The sequence below is a fragment of the Engystomops pustulosus genome, chromosome 5 (assembly GCF_040894005.1).
Source record: "Engystomops pustulosus chromosome 5, aEngPut4.maternal, whole genome shotgun sequence".
NCBI lineage: Eukaryota > Metazoa > Chordata > Amphibia > Anura > Leptodactylidae > Engystomops > Engystomops pustulosus.
In genome coordinates this window covers 16,895,765-16,923,364 of record NC_092415.1, presented here as the reverse complement: position 1 = coordinate 16,923,364, position 27,600 = coordinate 16,895,765, and the positions used below count along the sequence as shown (strand labels likewise).

Here is a 27,600-nt window from a genome sequence, read left to right as displayed (position 1 = left end):
TGGCCATTCCTTGTGTCTCTTGTGCTTGGTGCTGGTCCTTAGCAGTGATGTTACCATGAAGTTGCTGCACACAGTCTCCTCTTACCAGTTGTTGTCCACTGCTGGACCTCTGTGCGGCAGTGACCTGCTCTCTAATCTGAGCTGCTGTTACCTGTGATTTCTGAGGCTGGTGACTCAGATGAACTTATCCTCCGCAGCAGAGGTGACTCTTATCCTCTGCAGCTGTGGTGACTCTTAGGCTACATTCACACGAACGTATGGGGGACGTATATACGGCCGACGTATATACGGCCGATATACGTCCCCCATACACTCCTATGAGCGCACGGCACCCTACGGGAGCGGTACGGTGCAGCACACGTGCGGCACCGTACCGTTCCGTACCCGGGAAAAAGATAGGACATGTCCTATCTTTTCCCGTAATACGGGGCCGTGCGCTATAGGTTGCTATGGAGAGGGGCGGGGGTGAGCTGCGCTCACCTCCTCCTCCTCTCCCCGTACACTGCCGTTGCCCGCTACGGTACGGTACGGGCGGGCAACGGCAGTGTGAATGTAGCCTTATACTCCGCAGCAGAGGTGACTCTTCTCCTCCGCAGCAGAGGTGACTCTTCTCCTCCGCAGCAGAGGTGACTCTTCTCTTCCGCAGCAGAGGTGACTTTTCTCCTCCGCAGCCGAGGTGACTCTTGGTCTTCCTTTCCGGGGGTGATCCTCATCTCAGACAATTTCTTTGTAGCTCTTGATGGTTGTTGCAACTGCACTTGGGGACACTTTCAAAGGTTTCCAATTTTTTCTGACTGACTGATCTTCATTTCTTAAAGTAGTGATGGCCACTCGTTTTTCTTTACTTAGCTGCTTTTTTCTATCAATCTATTCAGTGGGATCAGCTGCTCTTCCACCCGACTTCTGCACAACACAACTGATGGTCCAAACCCCATTTATAAGGCAAGAAATTCCACTTACAGGCGGTCCCGACTTAAGAACTGTTAGGATCAGTGGATCCTCTGGACCACCGCGGGAGATGTAACTAGCCAACACCCGGAACCGGAGCCTAGCGGCACCTGGTATTCACCAGAGCCCGCCGCAAAGCGGGTTGGACTTGCTGCGGCAGGATACCACTAGGTCGTTCCCAGGTGTGACTAGCCCACGGTGGCAGCCGAGGTCGAGGTACCTTAGCGGAAGACAATCTCGTAGACAGGTCCAGGCACAGGGTCAGGGCAGGCGGCAGAGATGCAACGTCAGGTCCAAGTCCGGGGTCAGCAACAGGAGGTCCAGGCAGGTGGGAACGGGAACACAGGCACAAGGAACACAGCAACACGGAGGAACTCAGGTAACACGGCAACACAGGACTCAGGAGCGGGACCACACAGGAATACACAGGAATACATGGGAACGCAGGAATACTCGCTTGGAAGCTTTCTCTAAGGCTATGAGGCACAAAGATCTGGCAAGGAACAAAGGAAGAGGCAGGATTCTTAAAGGTGGGGTGTTCAGCCAGTGCACCAATTAGCGGTGCGCTGGCCCTTTAAATTTTCGGCAGGAGCCGTGCGCGCGCCCTTGGGGACGGGGACGCGCGCGCACGGCAGTCCGAGGAAGTGCAGGAGCCGGGAGAGGTAAGTGAGACCGGGCAGCAGCGGGGGCACATGAAGGAGCACGGATGCGCCCGCGATCCGTGACAGGGATCGCGGGAGCACCCGTGACAAGAACACCTGCCTTACAGACGACTCCTAGTTACAAATGGACATCCGGATGTTGGTAATTTACTATACTTTAGCCTTAGGCTACAATAGACAGCTGCAACAGTCATAAACAGTCACCCTGGTTCTTATGACAACCCAACATTTTTAAAATCCATTTGTAATAGAACCAAAAAAGCTTGGACTGGGGTTACTATAATAAAATATACAGTTCTGACTTACATACAAATTCAACTTAAGAACAAACCTACAGAACCTATCCTGTACGTAACCCGGGGACTGCCTGTATTACACCTGACAGGGCACCTGTGATATGAAAACCTTTTCAGGTGACTACCTCTTGAAGCTCATCAAGAGAATTCCAAGGATGTGCATAGCAGTAATCACAGCAAGGAACCGAGGACATGAGACATATTTTCAGTTATTTGACACTTTTTTTGTTAAATATATAATTCCACATGTGTTAATTCATGGTTGAAAATACAGAAACATTTTTGAATGAGGAGGTGTGTCCAAACTTTTGATCCTCATCCATCTATTACACTTCCTGCCATGGTTAGCAACAATTGGATCTATTTCATCCATATTTTCCTTTGACTTTGTCCTTTCTCTATTCCAGGAGACGTTTCCTCATGTACGAGGAGCGATTCTAATTGGAGATGATGGATTGGACCAATCACGGTGATTCTGTGCAGGTCAGGGCTCTTTGGGATACTTTGTAGGAATAAAGATGCTCCGCTGAACATATGTTCTACTTTACACAGTTTGAGTTGGAAGTTTGACATGTCAAGTGCAGGTAGGTAAGAATAATAGCGCCCGGTGTACTGCGCGGCGTCTGCTTCATGTCAGCTCCAGACGCTTCTCCGACCCGAGATATTTATTTTCTGAAAAATTTAACTGAATATTTCGATTGGAATTTCCTGCTCGATGTTCTTGAATAATCAGATTAAGGATCGTACCAATAAACAAAAATACAGTCATAGGGGGACGGAGCACCCAACTCCACGACCCTGGAGGAGACCTTTGACCCCCATCGCTAAACCAAGAAGATACCAATATTATCAATAGGTCATTACGATTATTATCGTAATAATTTCTTTATATAATTAATAATCTTCGACCACAATGGTTGTAATGAGGGCAGCTCCACCAAATATGCGTCATAGTACCAGGAGCCTGTCTGCATCTCCAACACTCATCGGAACACGTTGGGTATATCCAGTGAAGTCGGGAAGGGACACAATAGCATCTTGGTAAAATCTGATAATTCGTTTCCCGATATGGACAATTTGTGACAAATTCATGGGTCCTGTCCCACTTCCCCGCAGTGAACATTCTCCCTATTCCCTCTTCCCAGGCCTTCACATAAGTTAGATCTGTTTTGGCCCATTGGTCCAGAAGGAGGCCATTTTTCTCCTAAGTTTGCAATGTTCCCCTTAGCTACAATGTTGCTTGTCTGTTGCTGTGGCAAATCCGTCTACAAGATTGAAGAGGGTTCTCTCTCTCCTCTCGTGTTTGTTACACAGCTTTGAGTGTTAACTCTTCCTGCTGCTCTCTCTGGCTGTAGTATGCTATGAGCATTAAATTCAAACATCGAGGTGAAAGTGTTAATCCATCTATCTAAAAACTGTTTAACCAAACACAGGGAGGTTAGATGTGAACCCATGCAGCCATAGATTGTACAGGCTGGAATACACATCTCTATGGGAGGGAGGAACTTAATTTTTTTTTTTGCAAACTAAGCAGAATTTCTTAATGAATTATATTAGAAAAAGTTTCACACTTTTTTTCACAATTTTTCCCAACAACCTTCACCTTTAGCCTTTATATTGTAATCACTTCCATACATCATCATCATCACAGTCACACAAAAAGATCCATTCCTTTCCAACTTCTTCTTGGAGCGGTATTTGATGTATTTTAGTGGATTATTCCATTTCATTGTCGCTTCCAGGTAGATGTAGAAGTTTTCCTAGAATGTTTCTCTTTGATTTTCCCACGTTCCTCGGCTGCAGTGTTCCCCATCCACATCAGAAAGATAGAGGCGTCTGACCTCATCTCCAGCGTCCAATCAATGTCCCACTGTTCGGTGTACGCAGCTCCGCGGCAGGTCTATGCCTTTGCCACTTTGAACTTTATTTGTGTTTTATAGTAGAAAGGTTATTTTATTAAGTGGAACATTTATCAAACCCCCCAGTGCAAAACCTCGGCCCCTTATCTGCACATTTTTATCCCATTTTTCTTTTTTAATTGACACGTTGCAGTAGGGAGCGGGAGACACAAAGGACCCCATTCACGAGCCGCAAACTGGAGCATGTCACTCAGCAGCTTATAATGTCCTACTGTATATCACCAGATAAAAGGGAGGGGGAGGGGACCCTCGGCTGGAACACATTGCCCCCTGACATATTGGAGGGACTATTGCTTTAAGAAGTAGTTTGTTTCCCCTAATTTCCTAGATCTAGATCCCTATCACATTGGAAATATTTCAAACAGCTGCATATTCTTGAAAGGAGTTGGCCACTTCTTGGGGGCCCCAAACACAGTTTTTGGACTCCACTGACAGACATTTAAATTATGGGTGGATTCCCCCATAACACATCCCATGCACTTGCAGAGGGACCCTTATATCAGGGGGGGCCTCACACAGTGGTGGGAGACAAGTTTACCGATCCAAATTTTAAAATAGCAACTGGTTTTGGTGACAAAGTAGGATCGGAATGAAGACGTCCCACCCTACTTGCTCCCCCCATGGTCTGGCCCAGATCTTCTCGTCTAGATTCTTGCCACGGTAAGAGGAGGATGAAGACACTTCATGGGGAGTCTTCATCACGTTCCTCTTTGCTTCACTGAACAGCCCATTATTTTTTATAGGGGTTGTCCGACATGAATAAAAACTTTACCAGTGGGGGCTGTGAAAAAAATTTACCTATCCTTACCTCCTTCAGCTCCACGTTTTCCCGCTCCTCCGTCCGTCACTACTGTTCCCGTTTGTTTATAGGACCACGGCACCTCCGCTCCGACAACTTCAGGCACCTGGCACCAACACCCTTCTCCTGTCTCAGTGCTGGGACAAGAAACGTGTGGGCGTGGCGATGGACACCGGGAGCACCGGAGGAGGTAAGCAAGCCCCCTAGCAAACCAGTAAAGTTAATATTACTGTTGGACCTTCTTGAACCCCTTTGATCCTACAAATTTGGATCCTTTAATAATGATCTTGCCAACTTGTATCTCTCTACTGTATGGGACCTTCCTGAACCATAGGGCCCCACACAAGCATTGGGATACATGCCTGATTTAAAAGTATCTTCCAGTTAGGACCCATCAGTAATGATTTATGGGAAAATCTGAAAATACTATAATCCTTCAATTTCCCTGCAGCGCCTCCGCAGGGGAAACAAAGTATTACACAGTGTCCATTTATATGCAGTACAGGTCCTCCAGAGTGTGACTCCTCTACACTATTGCCATGATCATCCTCAACAGTGGACAGTGGACTCAGTTTTAAAGGGGTTTTCTTATTAATTCATTCTTCTACAAACTCATACTGAACTCTACTGACTTTTAATGGATATCCGGAACAGGGAAGAAAATTCTATTTTTTTTCAACACATTACAAAAAAAAAAGCGTAGGAGTCTAGACTCCTACACTGACATTTATCATCCTTGGGTAGAAGAGATAAAACAATAGACACAATTCTACGAGCTCCATATATATGACATTGACAAGAGCAGTAATAAAATGTCTGGTAAAGCCGCTCACAGTCTGGGTGGGAGAAGAACACCAGGGTGACTGCGCCTATAAAGCTAGCTCAGTCCCAGAATAGGAATATATGGGCAGAATACAGACAATATATCTGATGCTAAAGATAAAGGGGATCTGAGAAAGTCCAGACAACTTCGTAAAGGGAATTAATGGGAAACGAAGTGATAGAAGAACATATACTATAGATATATGAAGAGGAGAATGTAGCTTTCCATAGCAAGTAAGCCGGACTATAACAAATCTTATAAGTGAGACTTTATAAGGGGATTTATAGATCATTAAAACCCTAAATTAATAGGGCACTCTAAAGCTCCATTCACTGCCATGACTTCCCAAAATCCCAAAAAGTGCACCAAGCTCATTACATACCAGACCTGACTGCCCTTAAATCATTAACACCTGTCTTCAAATCGCCTTTAGAGCATTTTAAGTTCATTTACTAGATTTACTAGTTTGGTAACAATATATTCAAAGAATTTCGCCATTCAGTGGAACCTCCATGCTCAGGCAGTGTATGGACTAACCATGCGTTAATTCCCTGGGATAAAACTGAACACTTGACCTTGTTTCCTGCAGATTTACACTTTTTTGGTGATACAACCTTAAGCTACTTCCTAGGCAGGTTATGATGATGTCATCAAGATCTGCCTCCTCCTTCATTCCATTGCCTGAGCAGGAGGTTCCTAAATCTTTCCAACAGATCTCAGTGCTACGTTTGTTGAGTTTCCCGGTATTTCTTGGCTTATTCCTGACCTTGTTCTGCTGCCTGCCCTGATTTTGTGCATGTTCCTCTTGCTGCAGGAACTCTGCAGTCAAATCCATAGCAACCCACAGGATCCTGAACTCAGGTCCAAATCACAGTTTTCTTGTACATGACACATACTACTACCAATGTTTACAAGACTTCCCGATTGACTCCATACGCCTGTTTGCAGAGGAGCTGAAACAACTCTATTTAGAAAAAAGCATGGGGTGCACATACATTTCTTCATGTCCTGTAGTATGCTGGTCAGTGAACTCTTTTTGGGAGGCCTACATATCTAAATCTCAATGTTCCTGATGTCAACGAACCAAAGAAGATGACAAGATGTTCTGTCCTTTTGCCTTCAATGTCTATACAATGCCCTCTAGTTGGTTCCTCTTGATGGTGGGCAATGCACTCCTTTTTGGGAGGCCTACAGATCTAAATCTCAATGTTCCTGATGTCAAGGATCCAAAGAAGTTGGTACAATGTTGTGTCCTTTTGCCTTCAATGTCTATACAGTGCCCCCAAGTTGGTTCCTCTTGATGGTAGACAATGCACTACTTTTTGGGTGGCCTAAAGATCTTAATCTCAACGTTCCTAATGTCAAGGAAACAAAAGCAGTTACTAAGATGTTGTGTCCTTACTAGAGATGAGCGAGCACTAAAATGCTCGGGTGCTCGTTATTCGAGACGAACTTTTCCAGATGCTCGAGTGCTCGTCTCGAATAACGAGCCCCATTGAAGTCAATGGGAGACCCGAGCATTTTTTTAATAAAACTGAACAGTAAAAGAACAGTGCAAAAAAAAAAATTCCAGATGTTTGCAGATGTTTTACTTGTAAGAACACAATGAAATAACACTATTCTTCACTTTGCAGGTGTTCGCGCGTGCCTCCCGCTAAGTATGGAGATGTGCACGAACATCTGGAATGACAACAGCGGAGCCATAGGCGAAGCAGGAACATGACGGTGGTAAGGGGGGACCTATAACGACTGAATTTAGATGATAGTATTGATGTAAGATGATGGTCCTTGTTAAAAGTACAGAGTGGGTGGGATAGTGTAGTGATGTAAGAACAGAGTGGGTGGGATAGTGTAGTGATGTAAGAACAGAGTGGGTGGGATAGTGTAGTGATGTAAGAACAGTGTAGGTGGGATAGTGTAGTGATGTAAGAACAGAGTGGGTGGGATAGTGTAGTGATGTAAGAACAGTGTAGGTGGGATAGTGTAGTGATGTAAGAACAGAGTAGGTGGTGTATAGTGTAGTGATGTAAGAACAGAGTGGGTGGGATAGTGTAGTGATGTAAGAACAGAGTGGGTGGGATAGTGTAGTGATGTAAGAACAGAGTAGGTGGGATAGTGTAGTGATGTAAGAACAGAGTGGGTGGGATAGTGTAGTGATGTAAGAACAGAGTAGGTGGGATAGTGTAGTGATGTAAGAACAGAGTAGGTGGGATAGTGTAGTGATGTAAGAACAGAGTAGGTGGGATAGTGTAGTGATGTAAGAACAGAGTAGGTGGGATAGTGTAGTGATGTAAGAACAGAGTGGGTGGGATAGTGTAGTGATGTAAGAACAGAGTGGGTGGGATAGTGTAGTGATGTAAGAACAGAGTGGGTGGGATAGTGTAGTGATGTAAGAACAGAGTGGGTGGCATAGTGTAGTGATGTAAGAACAGAGTGGGTGGGATAGTGTAGTGATGTAAGAGGGGAGGGGCTCAGGGGTAGATGTCACTCCCTGTCCTGTATCTCTCTTTCTCTTTCTCTCTCTAGAAGCACAGAAAGAAACATGTCTGACAGACTCAGAAGGTATAACACTGGGGTTACCCTGTTATATCACTCTGCTGTCACCACATACACCTCACACATCATGTACCAGGGTAGACTCAGCTTACACATCATATATGAGAGGATTTTACCTCAGGAATTAATAATTACCACAGGAGTTCATGTCTCCATGTCTCCTCATGTACCTGCTCCCAGCTATCTCACACATGGCAGCTTTGGCTATGATATATATGTGAGCTTATAACCCCACACTGGGATATGACTGGTTAATGTTACAGGGGAGCAGCATTACCTCATGTAATGTGCACATGGCTGAAGGTAAGTAAGAAGCCGCCATGTTTCCTCAGCCATGTGTCCTCTGGAGTCTGCTCCTAGCTATAGTATACCCTGCAGTGATGTCTGTGGTATGTGTATGATTATACTCACACACTGTAGATATGACTGGTAATGTTACAGGGGAGCAGCATTGCCTCATGTAATGTGCACATGGATGTAAGAAGCCGCCAAGTCTCCTCAGGAGTCTGCTCCCTGCCATCTTATACCCTGCAGCTATGGCGGCGATATCTGTCAGATTATACCTCACACTATAGATATGGCTGCTTTATGCTACATGGGAGCTTTATTTATTTACTAGTGTAATGTGGACATGATAGTTCAGGTCTCCTCATGTATCTGCTCCCAGCTATCTTACACATGGCAGCTGTGGCAGGATGGGAGTCCATGTGTCCTCATGGTCCTGCTCCTCACATGTGATGGAGTACAGACACTTATGTATAGGGGAGCAGGTGACCTCAGTGTATACAGCGCTGTATATGGGGAGATAACTAACCGTGTATCTGCCCCAGGTCATCTCACATACTACATACATGGCTGATATGTCATCTTATTGCTTAACATACTGCTTAATGCCCTAATGTATATGAGGGGTAGGTACCTCACACACTTTACATATCACTGATTTATATGAGGATGTAGTTACCTCATACACTGTACATATCACTGATTTACATGAGGGTGTACTTACCTCATACACTGTACATATCACTGATATATATGAGGATGTAGTTACCTCATACACTGTACATATCACTGATATATATGAGGATGTAGTTACCTCATACACTGTACATATCACTGATATATATGAGGATATAGTTACCTCATACACTGTACATATCACTGATCTATATGAGGGTGTACTTACCGCACATACTGTACATATCACTGATTTATATGAGAATGTACCTACCTCACACTCAGTACTTATCTCTGATTCATATGAGGTCACTGAATTACTTGAGGGTGTACTTACCTCACATACTGTACATATCACTGATATATATGAGGGTGTACTTACCTCACATACTGTACATATCGCTAATTTATATGAAGGTGTACTTACCTCACACACTGTACATATCACTGATTTATATGAGGTTGAGTGATGAGTGTGTACTTACCTCACTCACTGCATATATCACTAATTTACATGAGGGTAATGACCTCTTGTATACGGTTTAAGGTTACATTTATACCTTCATGACACAGGTACACATGGCTATTTTAGTACGAATCCTCGTGGCACAGATATGGCAAAGCAATCGCTTTGGAGCTTGGAGCTTCTTCAGGAGTCCAGTCCTTTTGGATAGAGACTGAGGGCAGATGTCCACCATTACTCTGCTTGTTATGGGGAGGTTACATGTATTATACACTAGGGAGAGAGGAGCTGCCCAGAGAGAGCACATGTACAGGATCACAGATGGAGGCTGCATTATTACTAGTCTTTTATAATCTCGGTTCTCTATAGTCTTGGTGGCCTACACCTTACTGTGATTTACTGACCATGATAGGTGCAGGTCCCCCACATTCCTGGTCTATATGGCCCAGCATTGACCTGAGTATTTGTAGTTTCTGGATATGGGGAGCTTAGCTATCTGAATAAAACCTCCATGTCACTGATATACATACGGATTCTATAGTAGCCCATCCCAGGTCATTGCTATATAGTCACCACATGCTGCATTCAGATGCTTATGTGCCTGGTGCAGTGTACATGACTTCCATCTCACTGCTTTATTGTAGTTATGGATCAGGCTGTATCTTACATATATATATATAACTAGCCTTTAGTTGTGGCTTCTATATTATGGACTGTCCATGTATACCTTATGTGCACTCATATATATATATATATATATATATATATATATATACATTCTAGATTACATGAGTGGTACATGGTACAATACTGAGGGGGTTACATGCCACCTCAGACTATAATGGTGAATTAGCATTGTAATGTTACATTACATTTAGCCCCATGAAATGGCTGGAGAATTAGCCAGACACATGGTCAGTGTTACTGCTGCACCTAATTCTGTAAGATAAATGGATCCTATATATCCAGGCCCTTGGTACATTTATATAATGTCTTATATGTGGTTGATGTTACTGTCTCAAATGGTTGGTCTAGGGCCACATCTTCTTTCGCCACTTAGCTAGGAGGTTGGCGGCTATGTGGAGCTGGGGATGTGGCTCTCGCGTGCTGTGCGCGTAATTATGGTTTATGGGAGACAAGTTCTCCACACCTGGTTACACCACTAGCTTGGAGGTTGGTGGCTAGTGGATTATATGTGGAGACATATATGCACTTCTCTAAGGGGCGGTCCCTGAGAAGATGGTTCTGGTTCGGTTATCCACACCTAGTTACGCCACTAGCTAAGAGGATAGCGGCTGGTGGATCACTAGAGTGTTGGTTTTGTACGCTGTGCGTGCATTGTATATCACCACTTGCCAGGAGGTTGCGGCTTGTGGATATGGTAGTTATGGTTTCTCTACACGCTGAGCGTGTTTTTGAGCAAAAAATTATATTTATGGATTTGGCTTGATATGGCCACATTCTGTTCTCGCCACTTGCCAGGAGGTTGCGGCTTGTGGATATGGCAGGTGTGGTTTCTCTACACGCTGAGCGTGTTTTTTGAGCAAAAAATTATATTTATGGATTTGGCTTGATATGGCCACATTCTGCTCTCACCACTTGCCAGGAGGTTGTGGCTTGTGGATATGGTAGTTGTGGTTTCTCTGCACGCTGAGCGTGTTTTTTGAGCAAAGTTACATTTATTTAGTATTATACCGGGCGAAGTTAGTTGTCAAAATGGACAAGCCTTTGCTGTTCTGTTGTCAAGTACTTGCCCGCTATTGCGCTGTATTCTGTATTGGAGCAAGATGGAGCTGGTGCTAGGCCAACTACAAAATAAATTTTAAATTGGTTTGCTATAAGGCTTGAGATGAGTATATCTCGGCTCAGCTCACTATGTTATTGTAATACTATATATATATATATATATATATATATATATAAAAAAGAGAGCGAAGACATCGCACAGCATTTTGAACATTTTGTCAGGGGGCTATGCCGTGGCAGTGCATACGCTATGACACATAGTGGGGTTGCCCCCCCCCCTACCTATGCATTAGCTGAGCACAGAAGTAAACTTTCTTCTTCTTTACCTATCCTCTTCATGTCTGTTCTGTCAATAGTATTGGTGCATGATACATATATTGAAGTATGACTAGTGGTTCTCTAGATACTGGAGATACAGTAAGCGATATTCCCACTCGGTGGGGAGATAAATCTACGCTTTTGGTGTCTAGTACTTAGTCTTTTCAGAATATATTTAGTTCCGAGGGCAGTTATTCCACATCATTGTTGTACGGTATCCTGCTTCACTATATTGTTGGACACGGTTTGGTATATCTGTAGAAGTTTAGAGTTTAGCAATGTTTTTACCACTTTGTGCATGTGGATTGTATTTGTAATTTTCTCAACACTTTATTCGTTAACCCATTGTATTCCCATTGATGGGATTTTTGTTGTTTGGTGGCGGTCGAGTCCATTTAAGGTGTCAAATGGCCTCTTTGTGGCGGTGGAGGAGTCAGGTGGAAGGTGCAGGCAAGTTATTGGTGGACTAATTTAACTTATAGAGGATGTAAAAGCTCATGGTGGTCAACAGCCTGAGCTTTGGAAGTGGCCAGCCTCAAGGCTCTGGTAATGGTAAAAGCAGCCAGGGGCGGGCACGGTGTTGAAGCACACAATGGATAATCTTCACCAGGGTCATTGGTGCCCTTAAAGTGTACTGGCTCTGCTAGAATGGCAAGCCAGAGCGTGCCGCCCCCCTTTGTTGATGTCTGGCCGGGGGCTGTATGTCAGGCAACTTTAGATTGGGGTATTGGGGAATCCCACCCCTAGCATGTCACCTGACTCCTCCTCTGATTGTTTTATTCCTGTGATTCAAATAAAGCTGTGGCCATTTCACCCATTACGTTATGTGGTTGTGTATTTTTTCCATACACCGTGTTCCATACACCGTTTAAAATAAAGTGGGGGTCCATCCCATATCCACACGTCATGACAACAGCGGAGCCATAGGCGAAGCAGGAACATGACGGTGGTAAGGGGGGACCTATAACGACTGAATTTAGATGATAGTATTGATGTAAGATGATGGTCCTTGTTAAAAGTACAGAGTGGGTGGGATAGTGTAGTGATGTAAGAACAGTGTAGGTGGGATAGTGTAGTGATGTAAGAGGGGAGGGGCTCAGGAGTAGATGTCACTCCCTGTCCTGTATCTCTCTTTCTCTTTCTCTCTCTAGAAGCACAGAAAGAAACATGTCCCTCCCACCCGCCCTTTACTATCATTAATTTACAACTGGTTATTTACCAATTACACGTATAATGCTATGAAAATGATTGTCTGTTTGTTTTTTGAACTTTGACACTGTTTATCTTGTATCATGTAAATTTCTTAATTGACTGTTGATGAGATGAAGTTGGCGTTATCCTCCTAAGCCCAGGGGAAGGGTGATCCTTCAGCCATGGTTCCCTAGAGGTTTCCTCCACAGGGGGTTTTTCCTCTCCTGAGCGCTGTGGGATGACTCTTTGTGAGTCGGAGGTTGCACATATTTAAAGTTTCTGCCTGGAGATTAAAAATTCTCAATGTTATGCTCCTGGTTTTAAAATGGAAGAAGAAAGAAATATCTAAATAAAAATGTAGATATAAAATTAAAAACAAATAAATAAAAGAATATGTATTTAAAAAAAAATAGAATGGGAGTCAAAGTATGGCATTTTGTTATCTGTCGCAGCTTTTATTTTGCGGTGGAGGAGTCAGGTGGAAGGTGCAGGCAAGTTATTGGTGGACTAATTTAACTTATAGAGGATGTAAAAGCTCATGGTGGTCAACAGCCTGAGCTTTGGAAGTGGCAGCCTCAAGGCTCTGGTAATGGTAAAAGCAGCCAGGGGCGGGCACGGTGTTGAAGCACACAATGGATAATCTTCACCAGGGTCATTGGTGCCCTTAAAGTGTACTGGCTCTGCTAGAATGGCAAGCCAGAGCGTGCCGCCCCCCTTTGTTGATGTCTGGCCGGGGGCTGTATGTCAGGCAACTTTAGATTGGGGTATTGGGGAATCCCACCCCTAGCATGTCACCTGACTCCTCCTCTGATTGTTTTATTCCTGTGATTCAAATAAAGCTGTGGCCATTTCACCCATTACGTTATGTGGTTGTGTATTTTTTCCATACACCGTGTTCCATACACCGTTTAAAATAAAGTGGGGGTCCATCCCATATCCACACGTCATGTGAAGAATAGTGTTCTTTCAATGTGTTCTGCACTTAAATGCTCCTGTGTTCACTGTTTTTAATGTTTTAATTCTATTCTTCACATTGCAGGTGTGCGCGCGTATCTCCCGATAGGTTCAGAGATACGCGCGCACAGCTGCAAAGTGAAGAATAGAATTAAAACATTAAAAACAGTGAACACAGGACCATTTAAGTGCAGAACACATTGAAAGAACACTATTCTTCACATTCCAGATGTTCCGAACATCTCCTAAATTAGCGGGAGACACGCGCGAACACCTGCAAAGTGAAGAATAGTGTTATTTCAATGTGTTCTTACAAGCAAAACATATGGAAACATGTGTAATATTTTTTTTTTACAATAAAAATACTTGTATTCAATTTATTTTATTAATTTACTGCTCGATCTCGAGCCGGCGAGATACTCGACCGAGTAACGAGCCGGTCCGAGTATGCTAATACTCGACCGAGCAGTATACTCTGACGAGTCAGTATACTCATCTCTAGTCCTTACACCTTCAATGTGTATACAATGCCCTAGGGCGGGTTTATCTTGATGGTTGACAATGCACTCCTTTTTGGGAGGGCTACAGATCTAAATTTCAATGTTCCTGATGTCAAGGAACCAAAGAAGTTGGTAAGATGTTCTGTCCTTTTGCCTTTAATGTCTATACAATGCCATCAAGTATGTTCTTCTTGATGGTAGGTAATGCACTCCATTTTGGGAAGCCTATACATCTTAATCTCAATGTTCCTAATGTCAAGGAACCAAAGAAGTTAGTAAGATATTGGGACATATTTACTTACCCGGTCCATTTGCGATCCAGGGGCGGGTTCTCCGACGCTGATTCGTGTCTTACGGCGATTCACTAAGGTAGTGCGCCCGATGTCCACCAGGTGGCGCTGCTGCGCTGAAGTCAGTCGGAGTGCACTGAAGTTCACCAAGCTATCCTGGTTGCAGGTAAGTGCGTGTCATGCAACACATTTTTTTTTTTTTAAAATACGGCGTTTTCTCCGAATCCGACGGGTTTTCCGACGGCCACATCCCCGTTTTTCGTCGCGTGCAACCCAGCGCCGATGCGACACAATCCGATCGCGTGCGCCAAAAACCCGGCGGAATTCGTTGCAAATGGGCTCAAAATGGTAAAATTTGGGTAATCCGATGTAAAAACGTGATTCTGACCCCCATTGTGTCTATACAATTGACTCTAGTTGATTTCTCTTGATGGTAGGCAATGCACTCCTTTTTGGGAGGCCAACAGATCTAAATATCAATGTTAGTGATGTCAAGGTACCAAAGCAGTTGGTGAGATATGGTGTCCTTATGCCTTCAACATCTATAAAATACCCGTGTTGGGTTCCTCTTGATGGTGGGCAATGCACTCCTTTTTGGGAGGCCTACAGATCTAAATCTCAATGTTCATGATGTCAATGAACCAAAGCAGTTACTAAGATGTTGTGTCCTTACGCCTTCAATGTCTGTACAATGCCCTTGAGTGGGTTCTTCTTGATGGTAGGTAATGCACTCCTTTTTGGGAAAACTACAGATCTAAATCTCAATGTTGCTAATGTCAAGGGACCAAGCAGTTGGTAAGATGTTGTGTCCTTATGCCTTCAACATCTATACAATGCCCTTGGTGGGTTCCTCTTGAGGTTGTAGTCATCATGGTTGATGTCGCCTCCTGCACTGTTTGTGTTTACTCTACTTTGTTACGTAGAATATTGAATAAATTGTTATTGGTACAGCCCTAAATAAATACACTTTCCCCGGCTCCTTTGATTTATGACTTCTATATCATAGCTAAGGGTCAGCGCACACTTTGAAGAATAACTTACGAAGTAAACACACTTCAGGGGTCTCCAGCTGAAACGTCTAAAGTCTGAAGCCACTCAAGGAGTACAACACTGCAGATAACAGAGGAGCCCCTCCCGCTATCTATGGCTTTGTATCCACCATCATTTCCCCCGACTCGAGAGCCGCATTTCAACAGCTGTAATAACTTTAAACAATTGTAAAAAGAGAGATCAAAATGGAACAAACTCTTATAAAACGACCTCGATGATAAAGTTTTCCACTCGGCTCAGCGATGAAAGTGGAAATAAATAGAAGAAAAGTTGCTCTTGTGCTTACATTTCTCACTTTTTATTACTGCAAACTGTGAGTAGAGTCCATGGCTTTTATTGTAGGTTGTGAAAGCATGAAAGGGATGTGGACAAAATATAACAAGACGATAGAACCACCAATTTTTAGGGTCTACAAGAGTCTATAAAGAGTCTTTAATTGTTCCCACCATCACTAGATACCCAACAAATGCAGAAATAGTTCCCTTGCCGGTACATTTACACTAGTCCTATTTGAAACCAAAGCCCGGTCAGGAATTATAGTATTCGTCCAAGACAAACCATTGACATAGTCAGGTTACTCAATGGGGCTCATTTACTAAGGGTCCGAGCGCCGCACTTTCGTCGGCATCCCCGAATAGTTCCATTTTGCGCTGAATTGCCCCGGGATTTTGGTGCACGCAATCGGATTTCGGCGCATCGGCACCGGCTTGTACGTGACAGAAATCGGGAGCCGTGGCCGTCGGAAAACCCAGCGGATTCGGACAAATCACAGAATTTTAAAAAAGGTTTTGTGTCACAAGATCAGCACTCACATGCACCAGGAAGAAGCAAGTGAACTCCTGCGCACCTCGGCGCAGCAGCGCCACATGCAAGACCCCGGACGCACGATCTTAGTGAATGCGCCGGACCTGAATCCACATCGGACAACGCACCGCGGGATCGCGACGGGACCATGTAAGTAAATCTCCCCCAATGTCTCCATTTTCACATCTTCAAAATATGAGCCGTCTAGGTGTTGCAGCCTGAGAAGAGTAGTATACCATGTGGACCCCCCTTTTGGGCCTACATATCAATCCCATGTGTTCTCTCATTTTAGGTTTCAGGTTTCTAATGATGGTGACTGAGATCATTTTGAATTGGGCATTGCCAAATACAATGATACAATAGAAAACTACTAATTAAGAACTCGACTAGGAGTGAATAACAGGCCACAGGTAGGTAGCCGACACAGCATCCTGATGGCAGTACACCATGGACGATGATATCAGTAGACATTGGTGCCATCAGATGTTATGATGAATGAAGAGCCTGACATTTTTACTGGTGAGTCAAGCCACCAGCCATGGTCAAGTATCAATGCATGGGTCCCATGGATCCATGCCGAAAAGTCTGAGGGAGACACGTAAATGTCCTCTGATGTTCATGATCTAGGGCAAAGGTCCAGTTTTGCTATATCCCACCATGGCTTCTCCCAAAGTCAACTCGAGGGTCATCACCTTTTTTTAAACATGGATTTTATCCAAGATTTGCCTACTGTGGCTCCATTGAAGGGAATGGTGTTAAGCAGCAACTCCGTATATACAACGTCTGGACCGTTATGGTTCTGCTTTGGAGAAGTAGACATGTACAATACCTTTAATAAGAACTATATAGTCCAATCTTAAAATGATCTTCTGCCAAGGTGTCAACTTTTTTGTGTGGGAAAAATTGTGCTGTACAGATGTATCTATATGGAGCTACATAACAAATAGCTATTATACAATACTTTGTTTCTTGTGGACCATTTAATGTCCCCACAATGATCCGTCTGTGAGGACTCGCCGGAACAACAACATTTCTCTGAATGTTCTGATCTACTGTTTGTGAATATCATTGAGAAGGGGGCACGTGTTAACCCATTTAGGGCTGAGAGAGAGAACATTCACCCTAAAGATGACTCACCTGAGATTATGTCCCAATTATGTATTGTGATGATTAGAGATGAGCGAGTATACTCGTCCGAGTATTAGAGTACTCGGAACGGCTCGCTGCTCGGACGAGTATTTCCTCTGCTGGAGATCGAGCATTTAATTAAGAAAACACAGTCAGTGAAGAACAGAGAAGAATACAATTAAAACAGTGAACACAGTGAACACAGGATCATTTAAGTGAAGAACACTGTGAAAGAACACAGTGAAGAACACATTGCAGATGTTCCGAATCTGCTAACTTAGCCGAAGACATGAGCGCTGACGCTGGATAGGGCATGCGGAGGCTGAAGTGGAGCGGAGCGGGGGCTGGAGCGGGCATGGAGGAGCGGGGGCTGGAGCGGGCACCACGGAGCGGGCATGGAGGAGCATAGCGGGGGCTGGAGTGGGCATCACGGAGTGGGCATGGAGGAGCATAGCGGGGGCTGGAGTGGGCATCATGGAGCGGGCATGGAGGAGCGGAGTGGGGGCTGGAGTGGGCATGGAAGAGCGAAGCGGGCATCACAGAGCGAGCATGGAGGAGCGGAGTGGGGGCTGGAGTGGACATCATGGAGTGGCATCACGGAGCAGAGCGGGCACCACGGAGTGGGCATGGAGGAGCAGAGCGGGGGCTGCAGCAGGCATCACGAAGCGGGAATGGAGGAGCAGAGTGGTGGCTGAAGCGGGCATCAAGGAGCGGGCATGGAGTAGCGGAGCGGGGACTGGAGTGGGCATCAAGGAGCCTACATGGAGGAGCGGAGCTGGGGCTGGAGCAGACATCACGGAGCGGGAATGGAGGAGCGGAGCGGGGGCTGAAGTGGAGGCTGGAGCGGAGCGGGCTGGAGCAGGACCAACAGTCCGAGCCAGTGAAGAACACATTGCAGATGTTCCAAACATCTGCTAACTTATCGGAAGACATGCGCGCCGAACGGTGTTCTTCACAATAGTATGTGAAGAACATTGGGGCAGATTTATCAAGCTGTCTGAAAGTCAGAATTATTTCATGTTGCCCATGGCAACCAATCACAGCTGAGCTTTCATTTTACCAGTGCTCATGAATGTTTTAAAGGGGAGCTGTGATTGGTTGCCATGGGCAACTAGAAATATTCTGACTTTCAGACAGCTTGATAAATCTGCCCCATTATGTGTGAAGAACACATTGCAGATGTATGGCTCCTTCTTTCTGTGTTGTGGATCTTGAAGCTGCTGATTCCTAATGCTAACAATATTCTTGTGCATACACATGTACCACCTACTAGCCAAAGGACCAGCATAATCCTGCTGTGCCAGTCACTGTTTAGCTAATAGCAAGGCAGGCTGTGTTATTGAATCATTCAGAAGGTGCCTGTTCAATGAGGTATGAAGTATCCTAGGAAGGAGCCTGTATAGTTTTGTCAAATTACCAAGGTTTGACCTCTGGATGTGTTATCTGGATTCAAACACAATTCTTGATACAATTATGTCTCTGATCTCCTTGGGCAGTTCCTTAGACCTCATGATTCTCATGTGCTTTGGCATGCACTTTGAGCTGTGAGGTCTTACATAGAAAGGTGTGCACCTTTCCTAATCAAGTCCAATAAACACAGCTGGATTCCAAAGAAGGAGTAGAACCATCTCAAGGAGGATCAGAAGGAAATGGACAGCAAGTGGGTTAAATGTGAGTGTCACATACCATCAATCACAGTTTGTAGGTTTTTGTCATGATTTCTATCAGGAATTGGATAAAGTTCATTCTTTCCAGACCACCCTAATATAATTTTTTTGACTGTGTCATTGATGATCCCTTCCTGATTGTTTTTTCTCTCTGTTATTGAGCAGAGAAATAACATTGTAGCAAAAGCAAACATGATAATTTTCTTTGCACTTATGAAAAATCTCATATAATTCTTTCATCAATGAGCCATTATTAAGACATGTGGGAATGCAGTGTATATGGTGGATAGTCACGGAATATCTTAGAACACATCCATTATATCTGTCCTGCCGTTGGATATTCACAGACTTTGCTGTATGTGATGTTTCTGATCTGCGTGGAAATACATTTTTCCCCATGTTATGTTAATCGCTCTACAAATATCTTCAACACCATTTTCTATAAGCAAGAACATAATTATTGTCTGAGCCTCCACAACGAGCCGAGTGTTTAGATAACTTGGGGTTTACAGGGCGAAAATCATCAAAAGGAAATCAATGTAAAGTGAAACGTGTAATGACGATTCACACGCCATGAATGTTATATATGTAACTGTGCTAAAGGATTTCTTATTCATCCTGGAAATATGCTAAAATATCCATCATCTATCCATCACATATCTATCTATTCTATTATCTACCATGGGCCACATTTATCACTTTTGTGCGCCTAAGTGTAGTAGTTGCGCCTAAATTCTGGCGCACTGTTTTGCCAGAATTATCACAAGCTACAACCATCTGTGATAAGTTAATTTCCTGCCTCTTATTAATCACTTTACTTTAACACAGTTTAGGCGCAATTTTGGCGCAGTTTCGGCGCAATGTTAGATTCGATCCGGCCGATCCGGCCCGCACACCGCAAAAAGATAGAGCATGCTCTATCTTTTGGCGTGTGTGCGGCCGTGCGCCGCTATTCTCTATGGAGGGAGGAGGGGCCGCCTCCTCCTCCTCTCCAGCACACGGCGGTATGTCCGCACGGCGGGCATACCGCTGTGTGAATGTACCCTTATCTGTACTAGTGTCTGCAGTGTCTGTATTATCTGTACTAGTGTCTGCAGTGTCTGTATTATCTGTACTAGTGTCTGCAGTGTCTGTATTATCTGTACTAGTGTCTGTATTATCTGTACTAGTGTCTGGCTGAGCTTTGCTGCTGGGAATGAGCTGTTCTGCACAGGGGCTCAGTGCTACTTCTAAGTTAACGCCACCTTCGGGCTGGAGTGTTTTTGCGCCTGTTTTTGGGCTTAAATAAAAAGTTTCATGTGATTAATATCATTAGGCGCAGCAAAACATCAGGATTGGTAAGATAGATGAGGGTTATTTTTGCTGTGTTGCTAATTTTGCATATATCATATCTATCTATCTCATATCTATTTATTCTATTATCTATCTATCTATGTATCCATCACATATCTTTCTATATAGGATACAGAAACAAGGTAACACTTCCAAATTCCGATGGAAAAAGGTGATCTTTTTAATTTCGCCTCCCGTGTGTGTTTTTTTTTTTCACATATATTCATTAATTATCTATTAGCCATCTATCTCATTTCTATTTCTTGATCAATCACATATTTATCTATTTATCTATATAGGATGTAGAAACAAGGCGGCTGTCAAGGAACTCAACCACAACCCCAAACCTTTCCTAATAGCCTTGCGAACCATAGTGGTAAGGGACTACTGGTTGGGAGTTCCAGAACAAATTGGGGTTGAGGTTTGAAGATCAGTTGGAGTTCCTTATCAGGCATCACCCAGGTTTAGGAACAAGTTTCAAGTCCAGAAAAACAAAAACAGACAGAAGTACTATAAAGCACAGGAGAAAGTATAACCAGCCCAGAGTGAACTGAGGATTGAATTTTTAAATTGTCTTTGTCAGAATTTTGAATAATTTCATTTTATAATAGATTATTTTACATTACCTGGTCCAGCAGCGTGTGGTAATTCCCCGGGGAGGCGGAGGCAGCCTGTGTGTGCCTGTGTCTCAGTCTCCTCTACACTCATGCAGCTCCCACCCACTCCTTGTCATGTGCATTGAGCAGGCAGGAGAGCGAGGGGTATGGTGTGAAGTAAAGGAAGAATGTATGAAGAGACACAGGTTTACAAAGGCTGCAGCTTCCCCCTCACCGGAACTCACCACATGTTTCTGGAAGGGAGCCAGGTAAAGTAAAATAAACTGTTATAAAGTACTGAATTGGTTCAGAAGGCATTTTTAAAATCAGCATTAGATAGCTCATTAGAACCTGTCACCAGCTAAAAGTGACGTTCCTGGTGACAGGTTCCCTTAAAGCTGACTGGCTTGGAAATGTATTATTCAACCCACAATAGGAAGCCTTGAGCTTAGTAGCAACATGAAACCACCCAGCTTTCCACAAAACACACACTAAGCTCATCCAAGGAAATCAACTCTGCAAGGCGGCTGTCAATCAGAGAAGGCCTAAGGGCGGACAATAAGCTCAGAACACTGCAACCAGAATCCATTCAGAGGGTTCTGACAGCAGCACTCCCGAATCCTGGGGAAAATACTTGAACTTGTATGTTTCACCAAGACAGGTGGATCTATCTATCTACGAAAAAAGAAGATTACTTTAGCGGCACTGCAATAGAGTGAAGGCTGGGTGCAAGCTACAACCGGACAGCCACGTCCTTCCAAATGTAGAAAAACAAAAAGCGAACGGCACTCCAAAATAGTGGAATAATTCAACTGGTGTTTATTCCCAAGCTACTACGTTTCAGCTTCATCCGAAGCCTTCTCAAGCCTTGAGAAAGGCTTCAGATGAAGCTGAAATGTAGCAGCTTGGGAATAAACACCAGTTGAATTATTCCACTATTTTGGAGTGCCGTTCGCTTTTTGTTTTTCTATCTATCTATCTATCTATCTATCTATCTCATATCTATCTATCTATCTATCTATCTCATATCTATCTATCTATCTATCTATCTCCTATCTATCTATCTATCTATCTCATATCTATCTATCTATCTATCTCATATCTATCTATCTATCTCCTATCTATCTATCATCTATCTATCTATCTATCTATCTATCTATCTATCTATCTATCTATCTATCTATCATGTATCTATCTATCTCATATCTATCTATCTATCTATCTTCTATCTATCTCATATCTATGTATCTATCTCATATCTATCTATCTGTCATGTATCTATCTATCTCATATCTATCTATCTATCTATATATCTATCTATCTCATATCTATCTATCTATCTATCTATCTATCTCATATCTATCTATCTCCTATCTATCTATCTATCTATCTATCTATCTAATATCTATCTATCTAATATCTATCTATCTATCTCTCTATCTCATTCACACCTATCCAATATCTATCCATTATCTATCAATCTATCTATCTTTTTATCTAGGTCATATCTCTGTATTACCCTATCCCATATGTCCCTCTCTATCAGTCTATCCATCAGCACTGTCACTTGTATAGCGCACAGCTAATTTCCCATTGCCTTCCTGCGTCTATTTCCTGCGCCGGCCATTGTGTATGGTGAGAAGATTTCCCATCAGGATCATCAGTGAAACCATCTGTATGAGAGTGGTTGGCGCGATATAAATGGGGTGTGTGGAGGCATCAAAGCCCCTCTGATGGCTTCTCGTTTGCCTTAATGGATACATTTTGGACTTGATTTTGTTCCCAGCTGTTCTACAAACAATCCTGACGTTCATCTTGGCCAGATACCAGGGAATGATGGTATTACATATTCATACAGCACAATGTATATACTGTCACAGGCCTACTAGCGGAAGTTGGGATGAATCATTCATTAGGACCAAGTTAGCTCTTTCTAGGATTCATTCACATTTAAGCAGATACAAACTTTGGGCCACATTTATCACTTTTGTGCGCCTAAGTGTAGTAGTTGCGCCTAAATTCTGGCGCACTGTTTTGCCAGAATTATCACAAGCTACAACCATCTGTGATAAGTTAATTTCCTGCCTCTTATTAATCACTTTACTTTAACACAGTTTAGGCGCAATTTTGGCGCAGTTTCAGCGCAATGTTAGATTCGGGCACTTACATGTGATCCTGCTACAAGCTCCTCTCTGCTTCTCCCACAGCCCAGAATGAAGATAACACTCACAGCAGCACCCGGGTGTGTCACCCTGCACCCTGTGACCTCCTCACCAGGGGCTTCTCCTGGAGGGGATCCCCCAGTGCTGGTCTCCTGCTGCACCCCTGTAATTCTGCACAGTATCCCCCTCAGACACACTGGTGATACTGTGCAGAATTACACGGGGGACACTTGTCTGTAGTATCTGCAACATTCTGCAAAGTTCTCTCCTGTCCTGCTCTGAGCTGAGGCTTCTGCAGATTGTTTTGTAAATAGAAAGTGATGAACTGTAAATAGAGTCTGCAGCTCCTGTCTGTAGTATATGTAATGTCTGTAGGGTCTGTATTATCTGTACTAGTGTCTGCAGTGTATGTAATGTCTGTATTGTGTGCACTAGTGTCTGCAGTGTATGTAGTGCCTGTATTATCTGTACTAGTGTCTGCAGTGTATGTAATGTCTCTATTATCTGTACTAGTGTCTGCAGTGTATGTAATGTCTGTATTGTCTGTACTGGTGTCTCCAGTGTATGTAATGTCTGTATTATCTGTACTAGTGTCTGCAGTGTATGTAGTGTCTGTATAATCTGTACTAGTGTCTGCAGTGTATGTAATGTCTGTATTGTCTGTACTAGTGTCTGCAGTGTATCTAATGTCTGTATTATCTGTAGTAGTGTCTGCAGTGTATGTAATGTCTGTATTATATGTACTAGCGTCTTCAGAGTATGTAATGTCTGTATTATCTGTACTAGTGTCTGCAGTGTATCTAATGTCTGTATTATCTGTACTAGTGTCTGCAGTGTATGTAGTGTGTGTATTATCTGTACTAGTGTCTATAGCTCCTGTCTGCAGTGTATGTAATGTCTGTATTATCTGTACTAGTGTCTGCAGTGTATGTAGTGTCTGTATGATCTGTACTAGTGTCTGCATGTCTGCAGTGTCTTTAGTATCTGTACTAGTGTCTGCAGTGTATGTAATGTCTGTATTATCTGTACTAGTGTCTGCAGTGTATGTAATGTCTGTATTATCTGTACTAGTGTCTGCAGTGTATGTAATGTCTGTATTATCTGTACTAGTGTCTGCAGAGTATCTCACGTCTGTATTATCTGTACTAGTGTCTGCAGTGTATGTAATGTCTGTATTATCTGTACTAGTGTCTGGCTGAGCTTTGCTGCTAGAAATTAGCTGTTCTGCAAAGGGGCTCAGTGCTACTTCTCAGTTTACGCCACCTTCGGGCTGGAGTGTTTTTGCGCCCGTTTTTGCGCCTAAATGAAAACGTTGCAAGTGATGAATATCATTAGGCGCAGCAAAACATCTGGATTGGTAAGATAGATGAGGGAAAGCTGCTTATTTTTGCTTCACGCCAAGTTTGGCATTTAGTCGCAAAAAAGGCGCAAAAACAACAGAAAAAACAAGTGATACATGTGGCCCATAGATTGATCCACAAACTAACTAAAAATTATCACATTTTCATCATTTTTTGTGACTGCTCCACAGATTAAAGCCGGCTGATATAGACCATTATCTGTCTCCAAAGTAACAGACTACAAACAAGCCTTGTGTAGTCTGATCTCAGAACTTTCTGTTATTTTCATGATCTTGGCACAAACAGTATTGAGTCAATCCTACATAGAGTCAAGGTATTAAAATTGTCCTAATCTGCTCAATCTTTTAAAAAAGAGGGTGGGGCTTAGCTAAGAGGGCGGAGCATGACTTTATGTTTCTCCTAATATAAACAGGAAAGAGACAGGAGGCTCCTGCTGCAGCCAGTTATTTTTCAGCCAGATATAAAATATTGAGGAGGATACGGTATAACATGTTAGTTTTTGGGATTCCTTTCCCTAAAATGAAAAAAGCGACAGGTCTTAGCCCATAGAGCAGTGGTGGCGAACCTATGGCACGTGTGCCAGAGAGGGCACGCAGAGCAGCAGGAGGCAGGAGCAGCTCTGTGTGTATTACAGAGGCAGCAGGAGGCAGGAGCTGCTCTGTGTATATTACACAGGCAACAGGCAGGCAGCTTTGGGACACTAAACAACTATAGGTGCTTATTGTTTAGTGTCCCAAACTGCCCTGTATGACACATGTCTGTGGCCACATATATTGTGCCCCTGGTCCAGATCTCATATCACTGTGCCTTGCTGCCAGTGACCCTGGGGTGCACTACACTGCCCTCACTGACAGCATGGCACAGGTGCCCAGAGCTCCGGACCAAGGGCAGTATATATATGTATATACGTATGTGTGTGTGGCCACAGACATGTGTCATGTGGTGATTTGATGGTAAATTCACCTGCCTGGTTCCATGTAGATTTGCTGCTCAGTACACCCACCCTACAACATACACATTACCCTACACACCCCCTCCCGAATTCAATAATCCTTCATATTGCCCCTGGATGGGGGTTGTGTTCCTCACTGGATGGGAGTAGTATTCCTCACTGGATGGGGGTAGTGTTCCTTACTGGATGGGGGTAGTGTTCCTCACTGGATGGGGGTAGTGTTCCTCACTGGATGGGGGTAGTGTTCCTCACTGGATGGGGGTAGGGGTCCTCACTGGATGGGGGTAATGTTCCTCACTGGATGGGGGTAGTGTTCCTCACTGGATGGGGGTAGTGTTCCTCACTGGATGGGGGTAGTGTTCCTCACTGGATGGGGGTAGTGTTCCTCACTGGATGGGGGTAGGGGTCCTCACTGGATGGGGGTAGTGTTCCTCACTGGATGGGGGTAGTGTCCCTCACTGGATGGGGGTAGTGTTCCTTACTGGATGGGGGTAGTGTTCCTCACTGGATGGGGGTAATGTTCCTCACTGGATGGGGGTAGTGTTCCTCACTGGATGGGGGTAGGGGTCCTCACTGGATGGGGGTAATGTTCCTCACTGGATGGGGGTAGGGGTCCTCACTGGATGGGGGTAGTGATCCTCACTGGATGGGGGTAGTGATCCTCACTGGATGGGGGTAGTTATCCTCACTGGATGGGGGTAGTGCTCCTCACTGGATGGGGGTAGTGTTCCTCACTGGATGGGGGTAGTGTTCCCCGGTGTACTTGCTCCTGCTTTGTGATATAATTAGTGATGTTGGACTTTCTTTAGTGGTCTGTTTATTATCAGTTTGGTGGTATTTATCTTGTTGTACTGGTAATGGTCATCATGTGGCAGTATTATATGTCCTTTATAGAGTGGTATGGTGTGATTTTAGGCTAAATAGACGTGTTGGCACTTTGCGATGATTACATGGACTTTGGTTTGGAGTTTGGGCACTCGGTCGCTAAAAGGTTCGCCATCACTGCCATTGAGGGACCACTGGCAAGACTTCCAGCAATCCTGTACAGTGGGTAATGGATAATATTAAATATTGAGACAACTCCTTTAACCCGGATTATGATTATAATGGAATTGGGGCTCCATAGTGACCACATGGGGCACATTTACTAAGGGTCCGAATCGTGTTTTTCTGCATTTCCGGATTTCCGAACTTTACCGTTTTGCGCCAAATTGCCCCGGGTTTTTGGCGCACGCGATCGGATTGTGTTGCATCGGCGCCGGGTCGGAAAAATCGCGCTATTTAAAAAAAAAAGTGTTGCTTGACACACATTTACATGCACCAGGAATAGGATGGTGAACTCCGGCGGACCTCGGCACAGCAGCGACACCTGGCGGACATCGGGCGCACAACCTTAGTGAATTGCCGGAAGACCCGAATCCTCGTCAGAGAACGCGCCGCTGGATCGCGACAGGACCGATTAAGTAAATTAGCCCCAATGTTTCTGTTTGGGGAGGGATATAATTGCCTCGACTTGCAGTTTTCCCTGCCTTAAGGGAATCTATAACATATTACCAGGATTCAGGATTCATTATCGAGGGAAAAGCTATCACAACAACTTTCCCATCGGACACTGCAATAATCACGTGAGTCATTCCAAGACAACCCCTACTATGTTAGGGTGACCTCTACTGATGACCCTATAATAGAGGTCGTGTTACAGTCAGACTGAATTACTGCGTATAGGACATCAGGGAATATCATTCTGCATATTAAATTTATCATGTATATAAAACAGAAGCAGGAGCGTGTACGTGGGATCTACAGTGGAAAATTCCTTGTAAATAACTTTCTAGGAATATCTATTTATTTGCGTTATTCTCACACATTCCGCTATGTCTAAGGGACTTCACATGTCCTGGAATATTGGGGGACATTAATCATAGTGGGATCTCAGGTTCGCCTATTTTTGCGCCTGGTTTACTCTTCTTTTTGGCTCCTGATCTATGATGGATCTAGTTCTGCCTTAGTAAATGCACAGCGCAGCAAGAATAAGCAGCTTTCCCTCATCTATCTTACCAATCCAGATGTTTTGCTGCGCCTAATGATATTCATCACTTGCAACGTTTTCATTTAGGCGCAAA

At 44.0% G+C, this 27,600-nt stretch overlaps 2 long non-coding RNA genes across 2 annotated transcripts in view; one reads left to right on the top strand and one right to left on the bottom strand.

Annotated features, from left to right (window-relative positions):
- LOC140132458 (uncharacterized) overlaps positions 1–27,600 on the bottom strand; it is a 53,340-nt gene that overhangs the window by 21,722 nt on the left and 4,018 nt on the right. The gene's annotated exons all lie outside the window — the stretch shown is intronic.
- LOC140132457 (uncharacterized) lies at positions 11,419–13,541 on the top strand. Its single transcript, XR_011855658.1, has 2 exons — positions 11,419–12,519; positions 12,553–13,541. It is a non-coding gene; the product is annotated as an uncharacterized lncRNA (long non-coding RNA).